The sequence below is a fragment of the Sapajus apella genome, unplaced genomic scaffold, assembly GCF_009761245.1.
Source record: "Sapajus apella isolate SASKATOON/1434 unplaced genomic scaffold, GSC_monkey_1.0 scaffold63, whole genome shotgun sequence".
NCBI classification, from domain to species: Eukaryota; Metazoa; Chordata; class Mammalia; order Primates; family Cebidae; genus Sapajus; species Sapajus apella.
The window spans coordinates 7251176-7272464 of NW_022437003.1; the positions used below are offsets into that span (position 1 = coordinate 7251176).

General features: G+C 43.6%; 1 pseudogene across 1 annotated transcript; it reads right to left on the reverse strand.

Moving 5' to 3' along the window:
* Positions 1 to 1393: 1393 nt before the first annotated feature.
* LOC116529800 lies at positions 1394 to 12040 on the reverse strand (annotated as a pseudogene). The gene is made up of 3 exons (XR_004259674.1): positions 11984 to 12040; positions 10323 to 10434; positions 1394 to 2314 (listed from the first exon to the last, which is right to left on the reverse strand). The product of XR_004259674.1 is annotated as a ferritin heavy chain pseudogene (transcript).
* Positions 12041 to 21289: the final 9249 nt, after the last annotated feature.

Below are 21289 nucleotides of genomic sequence, written 5' to 3' on the forward strand. Positions count from 1 at the left end.
ATACAAAAACAATCAGAAAACAATTAACAACATGACAGAAGTAAGTCCTAACCTAGTAATAATAACCTTAAATCCTCGAATGTAAATGGCTTAAACTCCCCCTTAAAAGATAAAGCTTGAGGGTCTGAGTGCAGTGGTGTTTACAGCTTACTGAACACAACCAGTTACCGATTTCTTTGTTCCTTCTCCACTGCCACTGTTTCACTTGACTAGCCTTGAAGAATGTATTTAAATGTTTCAAAAAGATACGAACTAGCTGAATAGATTTTTTTAAAACCATCACCCAAGCTGGCGTAGTGGTTCTCACCTGTAATCCCAGCATTTTGGGAGGCTGAGGCAGGTGGATCACTTGAGGTCAGGAGTTTGAGACCAGCCTGGCCAACATGGTGAAACCCCGTCTCTACCAAAAATATAAAAAATTAGCTGAGTATAGTGGAAGGTGCCTGTAGTCCCAGCTACTCAGGAGGCGGAGGCAGGAGAAGAGCTTGAACCTGGGAAGCGGAGGTTGCAGTGAGCCAAGATGGTGCCACTGCTCTTGAGCCTGGGCAATAGAGCAAGAGTCTGTCAAAAAACAAAAACAAAAACAAAAACACCATGACCCAATTACATGCTCACTATAAGAAGCTCACTTCACTGTAAAAACACATATTACACTAAAAGTGAATGGGTGGAAAATATATTTCATGCAGTCTTGGCATGGTGGCTCATGCCTGTAATCCCAGCACTTTGGGAGGCTGAAGTGGGAAGATCACCTGAGCCCAGGAGTTTGAGACCGGCCTGGGCAATAGAGCAAGACCCTGTCTCAATGAAAATTTAAAAATTAACTGGCTATGATGGTGGACAGCTGCAGTGCCAAGAGACTGAGGCAGGAGGATCATTTGAGCCCAGAAGTCCAAAGATCCAGTAAGTCATGACCACACCACAGCACTCCAGCCTGGGTGACAGAGTGATAATAAAAATTATCAGAAAATAAAAAATAATAAAGATATTCCATGCAAACCAAACAAACAAAAAAGCAGGAGTAGCTTTACTTACATGAATTAAAACAGACTTTAAGTCAAAAACCATAAAAAGAGAAAATAAAGTGATTATATAATGATAAAAGGATCAGTTTAGCAAGAGGATGTAACAATTATAAATACATATGCACCCAAGACTGGAGCAAGCAGATACATAAAGCAAGCACTAGATGTAAAGAGAGAGAGAGGCTCCAATACAATAGTAGTTGGGGATCTCAGTGTCCCACTCTCAGCATTGGACACGTCATCCAGACAGAAAATTAAAAAAGAAAAACTGGACTTAAACTGTGTTTTTCACCAAATGGACCTAACAGGTAGTATCAGAACATTTTCTCTGAGAGCTAATATATTATTATTATATTATTATTTTTGGGGGGTACCAAATTTCTTTATTTGAAGGAATGGTACAAAGAACTTAAGTGGCTGTTTTGGCACAACTTATAGAAAAGGTAAAGGAAACCCCAATATGCATGCACTGCCTTGGTGACCAGGGAAGTCACCCCGTGGCTATGGGGAAATTAGCCTAAGGCTTAGCTTTCATTATCACTGTCTCCCAGGGTGTGCTTGTCAAAGAGATATTCTGCCAAGCCAGATTGGGGTGCTCCCATCTTGCGCAAGTTGGTCACGTGGTCACCCAATTCTTTGATGGATTTCACCTGCTCATTCAGGTAATGTGTCTCAATGAAGTCACACAAACGGGGGTCATTTTTGTCAGTGGCCAGTTTGTGCAGTTCCAGTAGTGACTGATTCACATTTTTTTTCCAAATGTAATGCACACTCCATCGCATTCAGCCCGCTCCCCCAGTCATCATGGTCTGGTTTCTTGATATCCTGAAGGAAGATGCGGCCACCTCGTTGGTTCTGCAGCTTCATCAGTTTCTCGGCATGTTCCCTCTCCTCATGAGATTGGTGAAGAAAGTGCTTGGCAAAGTTCTTCAAAGCCACATCACCGCGGTCAAAGTAGTAAGACATGGACAGGTAAACATAGGAGGCGTAGAGCACCAGGTTGATCTGGCGGTTGATGGTGGCCTCTGAGTCCTGGTGGTAGTTCTGGCGCACCTGCGAAGGTGATGCGGTCGTCACGGCGGCTGCTAAGGAGAGGCGGCGGCGGCGGTGGCTGCGGGGCGCTGGAGAGGCGGCGGGGGCCTCAGGGCGGTCCGAGGACGCGGTGTGGAGGTGACGGAGGGCTGGCTGTGGGCGGCCGGCCGGGGTGGGGGACGAGCGCTGGGTTCCGTCCAAGCACTGTTGAAGCAGAAAACCGCGGCGACCCTGGGCGAAGAACGTCTCTATTATTACTATTTTTTTTTTTTTTTTTTTTTTTGAGACGGAGTTTCGCTCTCGTTACCCAGGCTGGAGTGCAATGGCGCGATCTCGGCTCACCGCAACCTCCGCCTCCTGGGTTCAGGCAATTCTCCTGCCTCAGCCTCCTGAGTAGCTGGGATTACAGGCACGCACCACCATGCCCAGCTAACTTTTTGTATTTTTAGTAGAGACGGGGTTTCACCATGTTGACCAGGATGGTCTCGATCTCTTGACCTCGTGATCCACCCGCCTCGGCCTCCCAAAGTGCTGGGATTACAGGCTTGAGCTACCGCGCCCCGCCTTATTATTACTATTATTATTATTTATTTGAGATGAAGTCTCGCTCTGTTGCCGGGCTGGAGTACAGTGGTGGGATCTCAGCTCACTGCAACCTCCGCCTTCTGGGTTCAAGTGATTCTCCTGCTTCAGCCTTGTGAGTAGCTGGAATTACAAGCATGCGCCACTATGCTCAGCTAATTTTGTATTTTTAGTAGAGACAGGGTTTCACCATGTTGGCCGGATGGTCTAGATCTCTTGACCTTGTGATCCACCTGCCTTGGACTCCCAAAGTGCTGGGATTACAGGCGTGAGCCGCCGCGCCCGGCTATCATTATTATTATTTGTCTTTTACTCAGTTCTTAGTAAGTGTGCAATATTTTCATCAGATGCCACATATTCCAGGATAGACCACATGTTAGGCCACAAGTTTCTACAAACTTAAAAGAATTGAAATCATACCAAATATCTTTCTGACAATAGTGGAATAAAACTAGAAATAAATTAGGAGGAACTTTTGAAACTGTATAAATACAAGGAAGTTAAATAACATGTTTCTGACCAGGCGCGGTGGCTCACGCCTGTAACTGCAACACTTTGGGAGGCCAGGGCGGGCAGATGACCTGTGGTCAGGGGTTCAAGATCAGCCTGACCAACATGGCAAAAACCCATCTCTACTAAAAATACAAAAATTAGCCAGGCGTGGTGGCTGAGGCAGGAGAATAGCTTGAACCCTGGAGGCGGAGGTTTCAATGAGCTGAGATTACGCCATTGAATTCCAGCCTCGGTGACAGAGCAAGACTATGTCTCAAAAACAAAACAAACAAAAAAACATGTTTCTGAATGACTGATAGGCCAATGAAGAAACTGAGGAATTTAAAAATTTCTCTTATTTTGTTCAAGTAATCCCCTTCAGCTACTTTTGGGACTAGGTAAAAATGCAAGTGTTACTTGAATGAGTAACTTTTTTTTGCACAGGACTATCAGTGTCTCCTGGTCAATTAAGCTTATGATCAAAGGCCAGTATAAAGGCTCTTCCTTGAAATACATGTAAAATCTGAGCAGAGCTAATTGGAGTTATGTGGGTATTTAGGCTGAGTGCAGTGGCTCACACCTGTAATCCCAGCACTTTGGGAGGCCAAGGCAGGCAGATCACGAGGTCAGGAGTTACAGACCAGCCTGGCCAATATGCTGAAACCCTGTATCTACTAAAAATACAAAAAACTCCTGGGTTCAATACAAAATACAGGGCATGGTGGTGCATACCTGTAGTCCCAGCTACCCGGGAGGCTGAGGCAGGAGAATTGCTTCAACCTGGGAGGCGGAGGTTGCAGTGAGCCAAGATGGCACCACTGCACTCCAGCCTGGGCAACAAACCAAGACTCCGTCTCAAAAAAAAAAAAAGTGAGCATTTAGATATCCAGTTTCTCTTGCTTAGGGGCATGGGAGGCAGTATAATTTAATGACTTTTGAGAAAGAACTTGATTCAAAACCTAGCTCTAATACTTGACACCTAGGTGAACTTGGGCAAGTTATTTAATCTTTTTAAAAAATGTTTTTTAGTTTAATTTTTTAATTTTTATTTTTTGTAGAGATGAGGTCTCTCTCTGTTGCCCAGGCTGGTCTTGAATTCCTAGGCCTCACGCAATCCTCCCAACTTCGCCTCCCAAAGTGCTGGGATTATGGGTGTGAGCCACTGCACCTGGCCTATTTAAACGTTTCTAAGCCTTAAATTCCTTATCTGTAAAATGGGAGCAAAAAAACAAAAACAAGAAAAGAAAAGAAATGGGAGCAATACTCTATACTTTATAGGATCATTGTGAAAATTAAATGAGATGCTACATGTAAGGTATCTGGTATTGAACCTGATGTATTGTAACATTTCAGGGCATGTCAGTTCTCTTTTGTCCTTTCTGCACCTCTGTCATCCTAGTGCTGTCAATGAAAGAGAAATAGGAGATGTAGTTTATTTTATTTTATTTATTTATTTTGACAGAATCTCACTCTGTCGCCCAGGCTGGAGTGCACTGGTGCTATCTCAGCTCAGTGCAACCTCTGCCTCCCTGGTTTAAGAGATTCTTCTGCCTCAGCCTCCCAAGTAGCTGGGACTACAGGCGCTTACCACCACACCTGCTAATTTTTGTATTTTTAGTAGAGACAGGGTTTCAGCACATTGGCCAAGCTGGTCTCAAACTCCTGACCTCATGATCTGCCCATCTTGGCTTCCCATAGTGCTGGGATTACAGGTGTGAGCCACTGTGCCTGGCCAGAGATGTACTTTAAGGAAAATATTAAGATTTTTTAAAACTACTAGATGAAAATAAAGTGACACCACACCCCAAATGATATAAAACACACTGGAATTTGAGTCAGGAGATGTGCATTCTGTCACTTAGTCACAAAGTTGTGACTTTGAGTATTTAGCCTAAGCTCTCTGAGCCTCCATTGCTTTTTTATTGGTGAGACTTGCTGGTAAAGTCTCCCTAAGGTTCAAGTCCTTCCAGGCCAAGTCCCCAGAGCAGGCCCCCAGGGCTCAGCGGGGAGCAGTTAAAAAAAAAAAACAGCAAGCTGTTCCCACTGCGCCCTCCCTCCTCCAGACTCCCACTCAGACACAGCTGTCACCAGCCAGGATGGCTCTCCACTGCTCAGGAAGCACAGATCTCCATTTCCGGAGTGCTAAGGCCCAAGTCCAGCAGATGCTCAGAGGGGAAGCAGAAGAAATAACTCACCCATTACTTGTGGGACTGGCCGAAGATAACATTACAGTTCCCTTCAACCTGTGAAGTCTGTGATTTCTTTGGTTCTTAACTCCAGCTCTGCACCAATCTTTTAGGAAAAAAAGGACATTCTGTGCAGGAAAATTAGTTTTCTTTATTTACAGCATCTAGCAGAGTCCTCTGCAAACAGTTGGCATCTTCTATAATATTTTCAGCTTGGAAGAGATACTGATGCTTAATCAACTTTAAAGGAAAAGATGTACTTCTTAGTAATTTGAGCCTGGAACGAGATATTCAGTTCTTAAAATAAAAGAGGTAGTTACTGAAACCTGCCTAGGCTACAGTTCACTTCTCTGCCTCCTGCTCAGCCTGCAGCTCTTCTCCGTTCATCCTTTGCTTTTATTATTATTATTATTTTTTAATTAGAGGCAAGGTTTCACTGTGTTGCCCAGGCTGGTCTTGAATTCCTGAGCCCAAGTGATTCTCTCACCTTAGCCTCCCAAAGTGCTAGGATTATGAGCATGAGCCACCACGCCTGGCTGTAATGCCCTTTGCTTTGTTATTTCAAGTCGATTCGTATTCTGATGTCATGATAATAATACATGACTTTTTGTTGAGTCAAGTCAAGAAATATTGCTGACCTTTATAAATATCAACAACCATCCTAGCAGGTGAGTCTGCCCAATCATTGCTCATGAATGACTTTCAGTTAATGTGTCTTTCGTCTCTAGGACATAACCCTTAAGGGCACCAGTTTAGCTCAACACTCCTAACCTCATTTTGAAATAAAATAGGCCGATGACATTGGCAGCTGAACATGGCCTACCTAGCCATATTGACTTAAAAGAGAGTGAGCGCTTCTCCGCAAATAAGTTTATTAACAGTAAACACATCCATGCAAGCAATCTAAAAAAAACCTTACTATGTAATTTACCTCCTTTGGGGATATATATTAATAGATTAGTCTCTTTCCTATGCAAGTATCCCCACACCTTGAAAAACTGGGACGTTTACATGTGTATCTATTGCCCGAAAAGCTAAACTATTTTGCATTCATTGCCTTGGGGGAAGAAGCAGCTAGGGTGAAAAGGAAATAAATGTCCAGTGTCATCTGAAAACCTAGCTCTTTAGGGGAATAGATACACAGGAAAACTTCAGTTTTTCAAGGGAATGCTGATGATTCTCCATAAGAATCAAGCGGCATTTAGGTGTCGTAGAAGTTTTTTGTTTTTCCTGAAGCTCCGTGGCAAGAATTTAAATAAATAAATAAATAAACAACTTTTTTCCAAAGAAACAATGGCCAGGCCTGCTGGCTCACACCTGTAATCCCAGCACTTTGGGAGGCCAAGGCAGGCAGATCACCTGATGTCAGGAATTCGAGACCAGCCTGACCCAGTCTCTACTAAACATACAAAATTAGCCAGGTGTGGTGGCGCATGCTTGTAATCCCAGCTAGTTGGGAAGCTGAGGCAGGGGAATTGCTTAAACCCAGGAGACGGAGGTTGCGGTGAGCCCAGATAGCGCCATTGCACTTCAGCCTTGCAACAGAGCAAGACTCTGTCTCAAAAAAAAAAAAAAGAGATGATGTATTGTTATGTTGCCCAGGCTGGAGTGCAGTGACCATCATAGGAGTGATCACAGCATACCACAGCCTCAGATTCCTGGGCTTAAGGGATCATCATGCCTCAGTCTCTCAAGTAGCTGGGATTACAGGTGCACTCCACCGCTCCTGGCTTCTGCAAAATATTTTTGCATCTGACACAGGTTGAAGCTATGCTTTTCAGATGGGCTTGCTTGGTGGATTACATTCAGATTTTCAACTTGGAACAAGAACAGGATGATAAAAATGAGATAAAAAAACAGGTAACAGTGGCTCATGACTGTAAACCCAGCACTTTGGGAGGCCGACGCAGGCCGATCACCTGACATCAGGAGGTTGAGACCAGCCTGGCCAACATGGTGAAAGCCCGTTTCTACTAAAAATACAAAAACTTAGCCAGGCATGGTGGTGCACACTTGTAATCCCAGCTACTCGGGAGGTTGAGGCACACGAATTTCTTGAAGCCAGGCAGCAGAGGTGGCAGTGAGCCGAGATCACACCATTGCACTCCAGCTTGAGCAACAAAAGCAAAACTTTGTGTCAAAAAATAAAAAAAGATAAGAGTAGACAAGACATATGAACATCCTCTTGGCCGCCTCCATCTTATCTTCCCTTTGAGAAATGGATACAGACTAGATTTTAGTTCTATGGAAGGGACTCTAATTGGATGTTATCATTACAGGAATAAGAGAGAAAAAAAAGACAGAGGATGTGGGAAAGAAAGTGACTTTCAGGGAGTTTTAGCCAAAAGCAAGTCAGAGGACCAGTGCAACTGAGTACATAAGCAAAATACTGGGAGTTTGTTAAAAAACAGATTTCTAAGTTCAACTCTAGAGAGTCTGTAGGTCTGGAGTATGGCCTGAGAACCCATACTTTAAATATTTCCCATCTAGGCCAGGTGCGGTTGCTCATGCCTGTTATCCCAGCTCTTTGGGAGGCCGAGGCAGGCAGATCACCTGAGGTCAGAAGTTCAAGACCAGCCTGGTCACCATGGTGAAAGCCGTCTCTACTAAAAATACAAAAATTAGCAGAGCTTGGTGGCACATACTTGTAATCCCAGCTACTCGGGAGGCTGAGGCGGGAGGATCACTTGAACCCAGGAGGTGGAGATTGCAGTGAGCTGCGATTGCACCAATGCACTCCAGCCTGGGTGACAGAGCAAGACTTCATCTCAAAAAAAAGGCCTGAGGATGTTTAAAGCTGGTTAGGGTACATTCCTCTTTAGTGCTCCTTTTCCCCCTGCTTGCAAGCAGCTAAACTATTTTGCATTCGTTGCCTTGGGGGAAGAAGCAGCTAGGGTGAAAAGGAAATAAATGTCCAGTGTCTTCTGAAAACCTAAGCTCTTTAGGGGAATAGATACCCAGTAAAAATGTTTGAGAGCTGGACACAGGTGCCCTCGTGTCCTCTAGAGCGACTGTATGCCTTTCCCTGAGAGCAGAGCCCTGGAGAGACAGTTTGTAGGATGAAATGGCAGAACAGATCCTGCTTCACCCCTTAAGAACTCCAGTGGAGCAGTGAGAACCTGGAGAGGTATAGGGTGTACCACCACCCTGAATGTGCCTGATCTCATCTGATATTGGAGGCTAAGCAGGGCTGGGCCTGGTTATTGCTTGGTGGAGAGATCTCCTGGGAATACTGGGCGCTGTAGACTTAAAAAAATACCTGGAGAGGGTTGGTTACTCTGTGCAAGAAGGGTTTGGAACCTTAGCATGGAACAGAAGCTGCAGAATGATGCTTGCACCTGAGCAGAATAGGGAAGAATAGAAAGTGCCTGGATTGAAGAGGCCACATGGACAGGGGCTCAGTAATAATTTGCACAGAGGACATCAAGAAATGGAAGGTTCCCTCCCCAAACACATTTAGCAATATGTGAGTTCTGAGAACAATTCTGGGAAAAGGAACAGGAACAGTGCGGCCTGACTGGACAGAGGTTATATTCTGCGACCTCTTAAAAGGAACGAGGTTTTGAAACAGAAATTTTGTTGAGTTAAAGAATATCAATTCCAGCCTAGGCAACATGGCAAAACCCCCATCTCTGCAAAAATGCAAAAATTAGTTGGGCATGGTGGTGAGTGTCTGTAGTCCCAGCTACTTGGGAGGCTGAGGTGTGAGGACTGATTGAGCTCAGGAGGTGGAGGTTGCAGTGAGCTTAGATTGTGCCACTGCACTCCAGCCTGGGTAATAGGGTGAGACTATGTCTCCAGAAAAGAAAAAAAAAAAAATATATATATATATATATAAATATATATATGTATACACACACACACACACACACACACACATACGTATAGATTTATGTTTGCTGCACTGGAAACTAATACAAAGAATAAGAGTGACATCCCTTGACAAACCATTTAACAGCCTGATGGGGTGTGGGTGGAAGGAGTGATGTGCTTGTGGTTCAGAGTTTCTTACAATTCCAGTAACTTCAAGCTAAAGAGCATGTGTAGAGTGGCAAGTCACTCCAGTGTACTCAATGACCCTCTAATTCTAATTTAAGGGCAGGCGTGGGGGCTCACACCTATAATCCCTGCACTTTGGGAGGCTGAGGCAGGAGGATCACTTGAGGTCAGGAGCTGGAGACCAGCCTGGCCAACATGGCAAAACCCTGTTTCTACTAAAAATACAAAAAAAGGCCTGGCATGGTGGCTCACACCTATAATCCCAGCACTTTGGGAGGCCAAGGCGGGTGGATCACGAGGTCAAGTGATCGAGACCATCCTGGTCAACATGGTGAAACCCCGTCTCTACTAAAAATACAAAAAATTAGCTGGGCATGGTGGTGCAGCCTGTAATCCCAGCTACTCAGGAGGCTGAGGCAGGAGAATTGCCTGAACCCAGGAGGCGGAGGTTGCAGTGAGCCGAGATCGTGCCATTGCACTGCAGCCTGGGTAACAAGAGTGAAACTCTGTGTCAAAAAATAAAATAAAATACAAAAAATTAGCCGGGCATGGTGGCAGATGACTGTAATCCCAGGTACCTGGGAGGCTGAGGCAGGAAAATCACTGGAAACCAGAAAGCAGAGGTTGTAGTGAGCTGAGAGTGCACCACTGCACTCCAGCCTGGGCAACAGATGAGACTCTGTCTCTCAAAAAAACCAAAAATCTAATTTAAGGCATTTTGAAATAGGGCAAAGAAGTAGTGTTGCCAGGTTTAGCAAATTAATTGCTTCATGCAATATTTGCAATATTAAGGACATACTTATACAAAAAATTATTCATTGTTCATCTGAAATTCAAACTTAATGGAGTGTTTTGAATGTTATCTGGTACTGTACAAAGAAGGGAGTTCACAAGTGTCTGGGGCTCAGTAGCGCATCACCCAATACACTGATCCGGTTAGCAAAATCCCTACTCTGCTCCAGAAATCCTGCCAAGGCACTAACGGAAAAGCAGCTGCTGCACATACCTAGGTGAGAACAGTCAGGGATACCAGTTAGCTCAGCGGCTTCCAAAAACATCTCAGGCTCCACCCTCTCCACCTGCCCATTGCCTGTGGGAAGCTGCGGAGTGTCACCTGGCTAAAGGAATAACCACAGGTTTTAGAAATCAGTCAGATCTAGAATGCTGTGTTAGCTTAGTTCTCTTTTGATGTAGCTTATTCTGATGAGTTTTGTCACTGTTTCCCTACTTGATGTGGAAACAAGGTGAAATTCCATTTGTAGGTAGGGAAACGAAATTGATGATCCATTAAATAAACAATTAAAATGTCCATTGAAACTGTGAAAAAAAAATCAGTCAGACCTGTGTTCGAAGGCAATTCTGTCAACTATTTGGTGTGACCTTGAGCAAACTACGTAACAGCCCTTCTCTTTTAGACTATTCCCTAAAAGAGTTATTATAAGAATTTAAAAAAAAAAAAAAAAAAGATGGGTGGAAGGCGCCCAGTAAGGTGCACCGCATAGCGTGGGCTGTGAGTAAATAGTGCTATTATTCCCTGCACTTCGTTACTAAGGGTGGAGACTTTAGATCCTATTCCTTGGCCTCTTCTTCATCTCTGGGAGATCCTACCTGGATACTGCAATTGTTTGAGGACACAATTTGTCCCTTCGCAACTTTAGGTCTATGTATTTTTGCTTCCAGTGTACTTTTTTTTTTTTTTTTTTTTGAGATGGAGTCTCATTCTGTCACCAGGCTGGAGTGCAGTGGCGCCATCTCAGCTCACTGCAACCTCCATCTCCTAGGTTCAAATGATTCTTCTGCCTCAGCCTCCTGAGTAGCTGGGACTACAGGCACACAACACCATGCCCAGCTAATTGTTGTATTTTTAGTAGAGATGGGGTTTCACCATGTTGGCCAGGATGGTGTCGATCTCTTGACCTCATAATTCGCCCACCTCGGCCTCCCAAAGTGCTGGCCACTGCTCCTGGCCATCAGTCTACATTTTACAGTGCCTTCTGTAACCTGGCCTTTTGTACAGAAGAATTTATTTCATCTAAAGAAAGGCGGCCAGGTGCAGTGGCTCACACCTGTAGTGCCAGTGCTTTGGGAGGCTGAGGCAGGAGGAGCACTTGAGCCCAGGAGTTGGAGACCAGCCTGGTCACATACCAAGACCCATCTCTACAAAAAAGTCAAATAATTAGCTGGGCATGGTGGCGTGCACCTGTGGTCGCAGCTAGTCAGGAGGCTAAGGTGGGAAGATCCTTTAAGCCAAGGAGTTCAAGGCTGCAGTGAGCTATGATTCTGCCATTGCACTCCAGCCTGGGCGACAGTGAGACCCTGTCTTTAAATAAATAAATAGGCCAGGTGCAGTGACTCACGCCTGTAATCCCAGCACTTTGGGAGGCCAAGGCACGTGAATGACTTGAGACAGGAGTTCGAGACCAGCCTGGCCAACATGGTGAAAACCCATCTCTACTAAAAATACAAAAATTAGCTGGATGTAGTGCTCGCCTGTGGTCCCGGCTACTTGGGAAGCTGAGGCAGGAGAATCGCTTGAAACCGGGCAGTGGAGGCTGCAGTGAGCAGAGATGGCACCACTGCACTCCTGCCTGGACAACAGAGTGAGACTCTATCTATAAATGAATAAATAAATAGCATTCTCTGCTATAGATTCACTAAACTACTCACATTCTCTAAATTCAGTGTCCTGACTCCAAGCCCACCAAGTTGAGGAGGGGAAACCATGACAGCTAATCTGAAGCTTTTATTCTGTAAATTGTTTTAAATGCTATGCAACAAATATTTCCAAAAGGAAATTTATCTTCATACATATTTACTCAAAATACTTAAAAGTATGACCACTTCCGGCACTTTCAGAGACCTAGACAGGTGCATCACCTGAGGTCAGGTGTTGAAGACCAGCCTGGCCAACATGGCAAAACTCTGTCTTTACTAAAAGTACAAAAATTAGTTGGGCATGGGAGCAGGCACCTGTAATCCCAGCTACTCAAGATGCTGAGGCAGGAGAATGGCTTGAACCCGGGAGGCGGAGGTTGCAGTGAGCCGAGATCGTGCCACTGCACTCCAACCTGGGCAACAAGAGCAAGACTCAGTCTCAAAAAAACAAAAAAAAAGTACAACCACTTCCACTTGTCCCTAAATGGCAGGACACATCCCATCATGTTTCCACCTGCAGAACACATGGCCTTGTATAATTGTTGAATGCTATTGTCCATACATATGTATTTATTAGAAGCTGGGTCTCACTCTGCTAGGTAGGAGTGCAGTGGCACAATCATAGCTCACCGCAGCCTCGAGCTCCTGGATTCCAGTGATTCTTTTTCCTCAGCCTCCTGAGTAGCTAGTATGACAGGCGCATGCCAACACCCCTGGCTATTTAAAAACTGTTTTTGGAGAAATGGGGGTCTTGCTATATTGCCCAAGCTGGTCTCAACTTCCTGGCCTCATGTAATCTTCCCACCTCAGCCTCCTAAAGTGATGGGATTACAGGCATGAGCCACTGTGCCTGACCTAAATATCTGTTTTGTTGTTGTTGTTGTTGTTGCTTTTTGGTTTTTTGTTTGTTTGTTTTGTTTTGTTTTTTGAGATGGAGTCTTGCTCTGTCACCCTAGCTGGAGTGCAGTGGCATGATCTTGGCTCACTGCAACCTCCACCTCCCGGGTTCAAGTGATTCTCCTGCCTCAGCCTCCCAAGTAGCTGGGACTACAGGTGAGCATCACCACGCCTGGCTAATTTTTGTATTTTTAGTAGAGGCGAGGTTTCACCAGGTTGGTCAGACTGGTCTAGAACTCCTGACCTCCAGTGATCTGCCCGCCTTGACCTCCCAAATTGCTAGGATTACAGGCGTGAGCCACCGCATCCAGCAAAGGTCTGTTTTGAAAGTGCACATCCTTCTCCCTTCAGGTCACATCCTATTTTGGCATAATTCCTCCGAGAAAGCACCATCTTGATCTGAGTCTATAAAAATAATTTTTCTGTTGACCTCTGACACTGCAAATAATACATGGTTTCAGGTAAACTGTGCTTAAAAGCAAAGGGGAGATTATGAGTGTTCTAACAATAAAAGATTGTATTAACAAGTTTCATTTTAAAGTATTTTTTTCCAAACACTGAAAATATCTGCATAACATCAAAATTGTTAAGGAATTGTGAAACCTCCCATAAATATCCATTCATGCACTCAATAAATATTTATTCAATTTGTGCCTGGCCTTATGGATACAAAAGGTTAGGAAAACATGAAGTGACAATGACGAGGGTCTTTTCTTTCCCATGTTTTATTTATTAGTCCTTCATTATTTATGACGCCAGTAAGTGACACTCTGGGCTTCGGTAACACCATTTCTGCAAGGTATCACTCATCTTCCCTTCGTTTTTTAACAGCTTTTGAATTTAGGTCAACAAGGAGCCAATCTGGACCCAAAAGTCTGCCTTATAGAGGGAAGATACACCAACGGTGAGTTCAGGTTGGCCATGAACCTAGCAGAATGTTTGATGGTATTTTCAGGCATGTCTAGTGGTGACTATTTGCCCGAATTTAAAATTTGCCCTCCCTCCTTGCTCATCTCTGCCTCCCTCTCTTCTGTCTGACCTCATTCCTTAAACATTTCCCCTTTTCTTTTTCTATATTGCTTCCATATATAGGAAGTTTTCAGTGGAAAATTGCTGGAGAAATTTAAACAAGTGATCTGACCTGTCTTGTTTGGATCTGATATAAAGCTAACCACTGCATTTTTCTTGTTCTTTTCTTTAACTTGAAATTAGGATATCCCTGCCTCTACTAAAAAATAGAAAAATTAGCCAAAAATTTTGGTGGCAGGTGCCTGTAGTCCGAGCTACTCGGGAGGCTGAGGCAGGAGAATCGCTTGAACCCTGGAGTCAGAGGTTGCAGTGAAAGGAGATCTAGCCACTGCACTCCAGCCCGGGTGACAGAGAGAGACACCATCTCAAAAATAAAGAAAAGAAATTAGGACAGAAACCTTCTCAGAACTGTTGCATTTTTTCCCTCCATCTCAGTTTTGGATACTTTTTCTTTTTTTTTTTTTGAAATGGAGTCATGCTCTGCCGCCTAAGCTGAGAGTGCAGTGGCATGATCTCAGATCACTGCAACCTCTGCCTCCCGGGTTCAAGTGATTCTCCTGCCTCAGGCTCCCAAGTAGCTGGGACTACAGGCGCATACCACTATGCCCAGCTAATTTTTTGTATTTTCCGTAGAGACGGAATTTCACCGTGTTAGGCAGGATGGTCTCGATCTCCCAACCTCGTGATCCGTCCACCTCAGCTTCCAAAAGTACTGGGATTACAGGCATGAGCCAGTGTGCCTGGCCCTCAGTTTTGGATACTTTTCAAAGGACCCTGGTATGGGAGGAGGCATAGTTGCAAAGCCTGGGCCCTTATGAGGAGTCAAAGAGGCAGAGCTATAGTGGACAACAGTAAAAGGAGAAAAGTGGAGTTTCCTTCCCAATTGTCTACTCCTGATGCCCCTCTGTGGATTTTTTTTTTTTTTTTTTTTTTTTTTGAGACGGAGTTTCGCTGTTGTTACCCAGACTGGAGTACAATGGCATGATGTTGGCTCACCGAACCTCCGCCTCCTGGATTCAAGCAAATCTCCTGCCTCAGCCTGGGTAGGAGTAGCTGGGATTACAGGCGCGCACCACCATGCCCAACTAATTTTTGTATTTTTAGTAGAGACGGGGTTTCACCTTGTTGACCAGTATGGTCTCGATCTCTTGACCTCGTGATCCACCCGCCTCGGCCTCCCAAAGTGCTGGGATTCTAGGCATAAGCCACCGTGCCCGGCCACCTCTGTGGATTTGCCTCCTCACTGCACAGCAGCCGACCATTCTTTGCAGAGTAACTGCTGGCCGGCATGGATATTCAGTATGAGACAAGTGATTAAGCTCAAGCATCAGCAAGGGTGAAGCTAAAATCAATCCTGGGACTCAGCGCTTCAGCTGGAAGGGATGGGCCTAAAGGCAGGTGCTTCTTGTAGGAAATGCTTCTGAGCCACTGCTGACTCATTGAAGGGGCAAGATTTTATGTCCAAACAAGTAAAAAAGAAAATGTAACTGTTACTAGCTTAAAGCATTTAAGTTATGGCTTGGGTTTAATTGCAGCTGGCAGATGTTGCTTGTCTGTGGCCTCTTTGGAGAACTGTGGTCTGCTTTGATGCTTTTATTCTGCACATCGTGTATGTATATAGTGGAAGCCACATCTTCATGGGGAGAGTGTTCTGTAGTTGGGGGTGGTCATTTAAGTAGGTTTTGCCCAGCGTCTGCAAAGTTGCCTTCGATTTGTTTGCTGATACTGCCTTTTTAATACTGACTGTAGAATAATATAACCTCATTCATCTTTGCTTTGGAGGATATTTGAAGAGTTCTTTTTACTGGGATTTTTTGTTTGTTTGTTTTAAAGAAGCCTCTTTTGGGTAGCTCATGATATCCTACTGTCGTTATAATGGATTCAAACAAGGTAAGCTATGTTGAAGTCACTGGCCATGGATTACAGGTATTGGCTTGAAATCATCTTAACTAACCATTACGCTTGTGTAATTGCTCTGTTAAATCAGCTCTGTTACCTGTGATGATACAGAATAAGAATGTGCTAAATCCAGATTTTCATTTCAGCGAATAGCCTAGCTTCCTTTGGAAAAAGAAGCTAATGAAAATAACAACTAAAAAATGGTTCATTTCATTTCTGCTCACTTTGTGGTAAAAGTGAAAGGTACTGAATGGTAAATAAGAGGAAAAACAGCTACATGATTAATAAGCTGTTGGCTCATCGGTTCTGACTTAAATTCTTGGTTGTTGTAGATTAGTAAGGAATAGAAATTCCTAAGCCTGCTCTTTGTGGGAACTTCAGTTACCTCATTATCTTGCCTTGATGCTTAACTGTTCACATGAGCAAACAGGCTTCTATTTGGCCTATACAAGGGGAGATGAATGTGAGTCTTAAATATGACTTTTCACCTTTTGTATTGGACAGCTTTTTAGGCTTTCTCTATTGCAGGAATCAAGAACAGTAGGCATGTTGTGGAAGAAATACTTTTGATGACTTGCTTCTGGAAATTTCTAGACTAAGATGTCCATTATTGTTATCAAAATGAACATTTCCAGCAGTAATGTTTGGAGAAAATACAGTGTCTGATTATTGTCTTAGCTTCATAGCAGCTATTTAAGAGGTCAAGCTATTAGAAGTAGGTAATCTAATTGTTTTTATGATTTGTCAAGTCGAAAACTGCTGTCATTCCTGCCTATACAGTTTAGAAAAATTGCAGTTTATTCCAAGTTGCCTGAATTCTCATCTACCATTCCAGATATTAGATGCTAATCTAAGCCCAAGAATATTCCCTCCTAGAGTGCCTGCTTGCTTGTCTACCTTAAAAATGATTTTGTGACTACAACAGAAAGAGAAAAGTCATAGCAATTCTAAGGAACTAGCCTGATATTTCTCTCTGCTCATAACTTCTTGGATTAAGGTTTACGTTACATCCATGTTTTTTGTTTTTCATGAATTAATTCTAAAATAAAATTATTCTTTTTTCTTTTGCAACCAACCAATCAGCAGTGACTAAAAGAAAATTTGTACAAGAAAAGGACACATGGGAATTAGCAAGGGGTTCTTGAAATATCTACGCTTAAGTATATTTCATAACTAATGCTCAGTTTTAGACCCTTAACATTTATGTGAATAACTTCTGCTAGATTACCTTTTTCCTTTGGAAAAACATTAATGAAAATAATTTAAAAATGGTTCATTTCATTGCTGCTCACTTTGTGGTAAAGGAGAAAGGTACAGAATGAAAAATAAGGAAAACATCTACATGCTGTATAAGCTGTTGGTTCATCAACTCTTAAATTGTTGACTGTTGTGGATTAGTAAGGAACAGAAATTCCTAAACCTGCTCTTTATGGGAACTTCAGGTTCCTCATTATCTTGCCTTCAAAGTTAATCTAATTTCAGATTAGCAACTTCTGTGGCGTGGTTAACTTTTAAAACAATGCTTCTAGAATGTGATGTGTATGCAATTCACCTGGCGATCTTGTTAAAATGCAGATTCTGATTGTGTTGGCCTGGGACGGCAGAGCTGCTTTATTCTAGCAAGCTGCCGGGGGTGGCTGATGCTGCTTGCTGGTCAGAGATTAGCAGCATAAGGCCAAAAGTCACTGTTCGTTTAAACTGGGTAGTTCGTGCGTGTCTGGTGATGGTGGTAGGGTGATGTGTATGTTAGGGTTGTTTGCGTGTGAACGGTTTGCATGCTTTTGAAAAGAAATGCCTTAATAAGTTAGGTTCTAATAAACTTATGCATTCTCTGAAGATGCTTTTAAAAAATAATGAACCTTAGTGTTAGCAAACTAAGGTTTGCAAATGTTATAGTTTTACAGACTGTAACCCTAATAAGTTCAGTTGCCCAGGCTGGAATGCAATCGCATGATCTCGGCTCACTGCAACCTCTGCCTCCCAAGTTCAAGCAATTCTTCTGCCTCAGCCTCCCAAGTAGCTGGGACTACAGGCATATGCCACTTCACCTGGCTAATTTTTGTATTTTTTCAGTAGAGACAGGGTTTCACCATGTTGGCCAGGCTGGTCTTGAACTCCTGACCTCAGGTGATCTGCCTGCCTCAGCCTCCCAAACTGCTGGATTACAGGCATGAACCACTGTGTCAAGCCTGGGTGTAGCATTTTTAAGGTGAATTATCAGTGTTAAGTGCTAATGGTTAATAGATTATAAAGTAGTAAACTTTAGTATAACTCAGTAAAATGGTAAAGTGTAGTGTACTATGTAGACTTAGATTGTTTTACAGTTTTGTATACTGACATGCTAAATGCCAAGACTAGAAACCAACACATAGTAGGTTCTCAATAAATATTTGTATTTTAATGAATTAATCTCAGTTGATTAATTAACTGTCTTAACTGTTAGGATGGGATTGTCTTCCTAAATTTGGTTATTATTTCATTCAATAAAACTCAATTTCCATTCAAGACTGATTTTAAAATATGCCTTGGCTGGGCGTGGTGGCTCATGCCTATAATCACGAGGTGGGTGGATCACCTGAGATCTGGAGTTCAAGACCAGCCTCACCAACCGGGAGAAACCCCATCTCTACTAAAAATACAAAATTAGCCAGGTGTGGTGGCACATGCCTGTAATCCCAGCTACTCCGGAGGCTGAGGCAGAACAGCTTGAACCCAGGAGGCGGAGGTTGCGTTGAGCAGAGATCGAGCCATTGTACTCCATCCTGGGCAACAAGAGCTGATCTCCTTCTCAAAGAAAAAAAATTATATATATATATATATATATGCCTTAAACTATAATGTAATGTACATAAACACACATATACCAAAGACTAGTATACACTGATACATGTAGTCAGGAAGAGGAAATATATGGCCCTGTTGGAATCAAGTGATATATGTAGTTAATCAAAATTTTCTTGTATTAGTTAATTCATTTAGTCTTAAGTATTACTTTATTCCCAATAGTGAGAGAACATAGTTAATGAGAGTCTAATGATTTACATCTTTAAATATCTTCCCATTGTGTGCCCCTTCTTTTCCTATAATACAAGCAAACAGGCAAGTAATAATAATAATAAATAAATAAACCCAATAGCTTCCTTTTCTTTACTTTAATTTTATTTTTTTTAAAGATGGGGTCTCGTCAGGCGTGGTGGCTGATGCCTGTAATCCCAGCACATTGGGAGGCCGGGGCGGCGGTGGGGGGGGGTGGTGGATCACGAGGTCAGGAGTTCGAGACTAGCCTGGCCAAGATGGTGAAACCCCATCTCTACTAAAAATAAAAAAATTAGCAGGGCATGGTAGCAGGTGCCTGTAATCCCAGCTACTCAGGAGGCTGAAACAGAGAATTGCTTGAACCTGGGAGGTGGAGGTTGCAGTGAGCTGAGATAGTACTACTGCACTCTAGGTTGGGCAATAGAGCGAGACTCTTGTCTCAAAAAAAAAAAAAAAAAAAAAAGGGATAGGGTCTCTGTTACCTAGGCTGGACAGCAGTGGTAAGCTCATACACAGCTCACTGCAGCTTTAGACTCCTGGGTTCAAGCATTCCTCCTGCCTCAGCCTTCCTAGTAGCTGGGACTACAGGTGCACACCACTATGTCCAACTAATGTTTTTTTTCTCTTTTTTGCCCAACTAATATTTTAACTTATTTGTAGTGAAGGGGTCTCATTATGTTGCCCAGGCTGGTTTCAAACTTCTGGGCTCAAATGATCCTCCTGCCTTGGCCTCCCAAAGTGTTGGGATTATAGGTGTGAGCCACATGCCTGGCCAGGAATACACTTTAAAATTTATAGTGTCAACAAGAGTTGGAAGGAGTGCCTGTTTTGTTTTTTTTTTTTTTTTGAGACGGAGTTTCGCTCTTGTTACCCAGGCTGGAGCGCAATGGCGCGATCTCGGCTCACCGCAACCTCCGCCTCCTGGGTTCAGGCAATTCTCCTGCCTCAGCCTCCTGAGTAGCTGAGATTACAGGCACGCGCCACCATGCCCAGCTAATTTTTTGTAGTTTTAGTAGAGACGGGGTTTCACCATGTTGACCAGGATGGTCTCGATCTCTTGACCTCGTGATCCACCCGCCTCGGCCTCCCAAAGTGCTGGGATTACAGGCTTGAGCCACCGCGCCCGGCCCAGGAGTGCCTGTTTTAAAAAAAGAAGAAGGTATAGTACATACATAAACCGGTAACAGCCACGTATTTTGAAGTATTCTGTACTGCACATAATTGTACTGCTCTCCTTTTACACCCATGGCAACACCGTAGGTTTGTTTATACCAGCATAACTGCAAACACGTGAGTCCTGTGTTGCAATAAGACCTTAGGACAGCGACAGTATCACTAGGCAAAAGGAATTTTTCAGCTCCATTATAATCTTATGGGGACCACCACTGTATATTGGGTCCGTAGTTGACTGAAACATGGTCATGCCGTGCATGACTGTGATCATTTGTTTTCATAGACATCATAGCAGTTACCTCATTTTGTTTTGGTAGGGTGAAATAACTACATAAAACTTTCCAACTTCTTGTACTTGTCATCTTTAAATGTTCCTTTGGCCGGAATCCTATTATTACCTTCTGAAGAATGAATGATGGCTCTTTTTCAATCTGGGTTGGGCTTAGACTAAATTGTATTTCATTTTTAATTAGTGGATACTCTATCTATTAGAGATGGGTCAGCAGCCTATTTGCTGATTGATAATTGGCAGCTGGTTGAAAAAATATATATATATATTTGTTGTTTTTATTTTTTTGAGATGGAGTCTCACTCTGTGGCCCAGGCTGGAGTGCAGTGGCCCAGTCTCAACTCACTGCAACCTCTGCCTCCATGGTTCAAGCGATTCTCCTGCCTCAGCCTCCTGAGTAGCTGAGACTACAGGCGCCCGACACCACGCCCAGCTATTTTTTTTTTTTTTCTTGAGATGGAGTCTCGTTCTGTCACCCAGGCTGGAATGCAGTCGTGCAATGTTGGCTCACTGCAACCTCCACCTCCTGGGATCAAGCAATTCTCCTGCCTCAGCCTCCTGAGTGCTGGCGACTACAGGCACCAGCCATCATACCCAGCTAACTTTTTTGTATTTTTAGTAGAGATGGGGTTTCGCAGTGTTAGCCAGGATGATCTCAATCTCCTGACCTCATTATCCACCTGAGTTGGGCTCCCAAAGTGCTGGGATTACAGGCGTGAGCCACCATGCCTGGCCTGTTGGTGCTTTTAAAAATGGGGTCTCACCATGTTGCCCAGGCTAGTCTCCAATTCCTGGTCTCAAGCAATCCTCCCACCTCAGCCTCCCAAAGTGCTGGGATTACTGGTGTGAGCCACCATGCCTGGCCACTTTTTGCTGTTTGGGGAAAAAATAAAGACATTTCTTGGTGGAAGGACTATTGTAGCAACAAGCTTTTCATGAATTGTAGTGTCTCCCAATATGCCATTTGTTTTGGCTGAAAAAACCAAGTCCAGGTT